Source organism: Propithecus coquereli, unplaced genomic scaffold, assembly GCF_000956105.1.
Source record: "Propithecus coquereli isolate 6110/MARCELLA unplaced genomic scaffold, Pcoq_1.0 Scaffold134, whole genome shotgun sequence".
NCBI lineage: Eukaryota > Metazoa > Chordata > Mammalia > Primates > Indriidae > Propithecus > Propithecus coquereli.
This window is the reverse complement of record NW_012137636.1, coordinates 3125854-3131644: the sequence shown is the minus strand read 5'-3', so window position 1 is coordinate 3131644 and position 5791 is coordinate 3125854. Positions and strand designations below refer to the sequence as shown.

Sequence of the window (5791 nt, the reverse complement as noted above, 5' to 3'; positions counted from 1 at the left end):
AAAAAAAAATTAAAACTTCTACAAAAGACTCTGCTATGGTTTTAATATGGTTTGTCCCCACCAAAACTCATGTTGAGGTTTGATCTCCAATGTGGTGGTGGTGGTGGGAGCTAGTGCCTTCAAGAAGTGATTAGGTCTCTCTCAGGCCTGAATTAGTTACTACAAGATGGTTGTCACAGAGCGAAGCTGCATCTAATATATGGTCTCTTTGCACATGCCCATTTCCCCTTCTGCCTCCTCCTCTGACATCTTATGACATTGCACAAGGCCTTCACCAGACACCAGCCAGATGCAGCTGCTTGATCTGGGACCACCCACCCTCCAGAACTGTGAGCTAAATAAACCTGTTTCCTTTATAGATTACCTGGTCTCGACCTACTATTATAGTAACAGAAAATGGACTAAGACAGACACTATAAAGAAAATGAAAAGACAAGCCAAAGACTGCGAGGAAATCTTTGCAAAAACACATATCTGATAAAGGATTGGTATCCAAAATATACAAAAACTCTTAAAACTCAATATTAAGAAAACAACCAACCAATTTAAAAATGGGCAAATGACTGAACAAACACTTCAACAATGAAGATATACAGATGGCAGGAATATGCACATGTGAAGATGCTCAACATTATATGCCATTAGGAAATTGCAAATTAAAACAAGGAGACACCACTTCTCACTATAGAATGGTTAAAATCCAATACACTGACATAAATGATATTTTCCTAAAAATGAAAGAAAAGGGAACTATATGACAAAGGAGAACAGGCAATTAAAGAGGGTGGAGCAGATGGCGGTTTTGGCTTCCCCATGGACGTCTTTGATATGTTTTTTGGAGGAGGAGGAAGGATGAAAAGAGAAAGGAGAGGTAAAAATGTTGTACATCAGTTCTCAGTAGCCTTAGAAGATTTATATAATGGTGCAGCAAGAAAACTGGCTCTGCAAAAGAATGTGATTTGTGACAAATGTGAAGGCTGAGGTGGTAAGAAAGGAGCAGTAGAGTGCTGTCCCAATTGCTGAGGTACTGGAATGCAAATAAGAATTCATCAGATAGGACCTGGAATGGTTCAGCAAATTCAGTCTGTGTGCATGGAGTGCCAGGACCATGGGGAACAGATCAGTACTAAAGATAGATGTAAAAGCTGTAATGGAAGGAAGATAGTTCGAGAAAAGAAGATTCTAGAAGTTCATATTGACAAAGGCATGAAAGATGGCCAGAAAATAACATTCCATGGTGAAGGAGAACAAGAACAAGGACTAGAGCCAGGAGATATTATCATTGTGTTAGATCAGAAAGACCATGCTGTTTTTACTCGATGAGGAGAAGACCTTTTCATGTGTATGGACATACAGCTGCTTGAAGCATTATGTGGCTTCCAAAAGCCAGTATCTACTATCGAAACTAAACCACAGTCATCATCTCTCATCCAGGTCAAATTGTCAAGCATGGAGATATCAAGTGTGTGCTAAATGAAGCCATGCCAATTTATCATAGACCATATGAAAAGGGTTGTCTAATCATCGAATTTAAGGTAAATTTCCCTGAAAATGGCCTTCTTTCTCCTGATAAACTGTCTTTGCTGGAAAAACTCCTACCTGAGAGGAAGGAAGTAGAAGAGACTGATGAAATGGATCAAGTAGAACTGGTGGACTTTGATCCAAATCAGCAAAGATGGCGCCATTACAATAGAGAAGCATATGAGGATGATGAACATCATACCAGAGGTGGTGTTCAGTGTCAAACCTCTTAATGAGGCCAGTGAATGACACTCACTGCTGGCATTTTATGTGCAGTAGTGAATGAGTGAAGGACTATAATCATAATATGCTCACTATTTGCTATTGTTTTTCTTTTAATATTCAACTATAGTAGTGTTTTAAAAGTTAATTGAATAAACCCAAACAAAAAAAACAGGTGAATGAATAAACTGTGGTACAATCATATAATTATTATTCAGCAATAAAAAGAAATGAGCAGGCGGGGCACGGTGGCTCACGCCTGTAATCCTAGCACTCTGGGAGGCCGAGGCGGGTGGATTGTTTGAGCTCAGGAGTTCGAAACCAGCCTGAGCAAGAGCGAGACCCCGTCTCTACTAAAAATAGAAAGAAATTAATCAGACAACTAAAAATATATAGAAAAAATTAGCCAGGCATGGTGGCACATGCCTGTAGTCCCAGCTACTCGGGAGGCTGAGGCAGAAGGATTGCTTGAGCCCAGGAGTTTGAGGTTGCTGTGAGCTAGGCTGACGCCATGGCACTCTAGCCCGGGCAACACAGTGAGACGTTGTCTCAAAAATAAATAAATAAATAAAATAAATAAATGAGCAATTCACCCCTAGTAGGTGAGTGGATGAACTGTGGTACACCCAAATAATGAAATATTATTTGGCACCAAAAGACATGAGCTATCAAGCCATGAAAAGACATGGACAAATCTTCTTCATAATTTCAAAATATTAAAGGGGTACAAATGTTTCTGTTACGTGGATAGTTTTATAATGCTTAAGTCAGGGCCATTAGTGTGCCCATAACCAGAATAGTGTTCATTATAACTGTTAGGTAGGTTTTTACCCCTCTCTGCTCCCCCTTCTAGATTTCCAATGACTTTTACTTTTCTCTGAGCTCATGTATGCCCATTGATTAGTTCCAATATTAGAGTACATATGGTGTTTGTTTTTCCATTCCTCAGATACTTCACTTAAGATAATGGTGTCCAGTTCCATCCAAATGGTGACAAAAGACATTAATTCATTTTTATGGCTGACTAGTACTCTACATTTTGTTAACACATTTTTGTGACTGTGGATTGTGCTACAATAAACTTTAAAGTACAGGTGTCTTTTTGATAAAATGACTTCATTTCCTATGGGCGATAACCAGGAGTAGTGATTGCTGGGTCTAAAGGTAAGTCTATATTTATTTCTTTGAGGAATTTCCATACTGTTTTCCAGAGAGGTTGTACTATTTTGCAGTTGTAGCAACAGTGTATAAGCATTCCTTTCTCTCTTCATCCACATAAGCATCTACTATTTTTTGACTTCTTAATAATAGCCATTCTGACAGGTGTAAGGTGATATCTTCTTGTGATTTGAATTTGCATTGCTCTGATGATTAGTGATGATGAGTATTTTTTCATGGTTTCTTGGCCATTTGTCCATCTTCTTTTGAAAAACTTCTGTTCATGTCTTTTGTCCACTTTTTAATACAGTTGTTTTTCTTTTTTTCTTGTTGATATGTTTGAGTTCTTTGTAGAATCTGTATATTAGCCCTTTATAGATGCATACCCCAACACCTGGCCCAGTACCCTGGCCTGAAAGAAACCAGGCTGTGCAGTAGGAGGTTGAGTGGCAGGTGAGCAAGCAAAGCTTCATCTGTATTTATAGCTGCTCTCCATCGTTCGCATCACTGTCTGAGCTCTGCCTCCTATCAGATCATCAGCATCATTAGATTCTCATAAAACCGCAAACCCTACTGTAAACTGCACATGTGAATGGATCAAGACTGCGTACTCCTTATGAGAATCTAATGCCTGATGATCTGAGGTGGAGCTGAGGCAGTGACGCTAGGGCTGTGATGTGGCTGAAAATATAGATTATCATTAGCAGAGAGGTTTAACTGCACAGAGACCACAATAAATCGTTTGCAGACTCATATCAAAATACTACCAGTGAGTGGCAAGTGACAATTAAGCTGCATCTGGTGGTAGGCTTTATAGTGGCAAGTGAACATCTTACTTCAATTGTACAGCTGCATCTGGTGACAGACTTTAAGTCAAATTCTGGCATTTATTTTAGCCCATGCATGGCTTGTCCATTATTTTATTTATCACTTCCAACTGCACCTCTTTTCCATTCTGTGTACTTGTTTCAGTCACAGCTTTGGTAAGCCCACAAGCTAACCCTAGCAAAATGAGTAAAAAACAAATGGAGAGCTTCCTTGAAAAGGGGGAAAGACCCAGTGATGAGACAGCAGAAGACTCTAAGACTGCCAACAAAATGAAAGCTACATTTGAAAGAAAATACCAAGAATCCTACTTAAATTATGGATGGGTTCATTGAGACAGGTGATTCACATTTTCCAAGCCCACTTTGTATAATATGTGGTGACTGGCTATCCAACGAAGCCATGAAACCTTTGAAACTGCTTCGCCACATGGAGACCAAGCACCCTGCATTAAAAGACAAGCTGTTGGAGTTTTTCAAAAGAAAAATATATGAACAGGAAGGACAGAAGCAATTATTGAAGGCCACCACTTCATCAAATGTGTCTGCACTGAGAGTGTCATTGTTAGTGGCTAACCGCATTGCCAAAGCTAAGAAGCCCTTTACTAGTGGTGAAGAGTTGATCTTGCCTGCTGCTAAGGTCATTAGCTGTGAACTTTTAGTAGAGGCTACAATTCAAAAGGTGGAACGTGTTCCTCTTTTGGCTAGTACCATAACTAGATGAATTGATGAAATAGCAGAGGATACTGAGGCACGATTGTTAGAGAGGATTAATGAATCACCATGGTACACAATCCAGCTTGATAAGTCTACTGATGTTGTTAACAAGGCAACGACGCTTGTTTTTGTGTGATATATTTTTCAGAAGGATATGTTATGTGAAATTTCGTTGCTAACCAACACTACAGCTGCAGAACTATTCAAATCTTTGAATGAATACATATCAGGAAAATTGAATTGGTCATTTCGTGTTGTTATATGCACAGATAAGGCAGTTGCCATGACTGCCTGGCTTTCTGGTTTCACTACTTGGGTCAAGGAGGTCACTACTGAATGTTAGTCTATGCACTGTGTTATCCATAGAGAAATGCTGGCTAGCTGAAAAATGTCACAGAACTAAAAAACATTTTGCAGGATGTGATTAAAATTATCAACCCCATTAAATTATATGCCCTTAGTGCATGTCTGTTCATGCAGCTCTGTGAGATGGATGCTGAGCACACACGTCTTCTCTTATACACAGAAGTGAGATAGCTTTCTAAAGGTGGATTACTGGCCAGAGTTTCTGAGTTATGAGGGCCACTCCGGAGATTTCTTTTAGAAAAACAGTCATCACTAGCAACACATTTCAGTGACACAGAATGAGTCGCAAAACTTGGTTACTTGTGTGACATATTCAACCTGTTCAACGAATTCAATCTGTCACTTCAGGGGAGAATGACAACTGTGTTCAACTCAGCACATAAAGTGGCTACATTCAAAGCCAAACTGGAATTATGGGGGTGACAAGTGACCATCGGGATTTTTGACATGTTTCAAACATTAGCAGAGATTTTGAAAGAGACTGAGCCAGGGCCTTCTTTCTCCCAGTTGGTGCATGATCACCTATCTCAGCTTCAAAAGAATTTGAGCATTACTTCCCATCCACAAAAGACCCCTGAACTGGGAAGGAATGGATCAATGACCCAATTGTGAATAAATCAAGTGAATCGAGTCTGTCCATGCTAGAAGAGGATCAACTGCTTGATATCACAAATGGCAGGGCCTTAAAATATGTTTGAGACAACTTCAAATTTCCATACATTCTGGATTAAAGTCAAGGCTGAATATCCTGAAATTGCCACAAAAGCATTGAAAAGCCTGCTTCCATTTCCAACAGCCTATCTTTGTGAAGCAGTGTTTTCTGTAGTTACACAACCAAAACAAAATTATGGAGTAGACAGGACACAAGCAACACACCTCAGGTGTCTCTGTCTCCCATCACCCTCAGATGGGACCATCTAGTTGCAGGAAAACAAGCTCAGGGCTCTCACTGATTCTCCATTATGGTGAGTTGTATAATTATT

The 5791-nt window shown here is 39.6% G+C and overlaps 1 protein-coding gene and 1 pseudogene across 2 annotated transcripts in view; one reads left to right on the top strand and one right to left on the bottom strand.

Annotated features, from left to right (window-relative positions):
- Positions 1–5791, bottom strand: part of DPY19L2 (dpy-19-like 2 (C. elegans)) — a 139239-nt gene that overhangs the window by 54689 nt on the left and 78759 nt on the right. The gene's annotated exons all lie outside the window — the stretch shown is intronic.
- On the top strand, positions 785–1913 carry LOC105805828 (annotated as a pseudogene). Its single transcript, XR_001137229.1, has one exon. The product of XR_001137229.1 is annotated as a dnaJ homolog subfamily A member 1 pseudogene (transcript).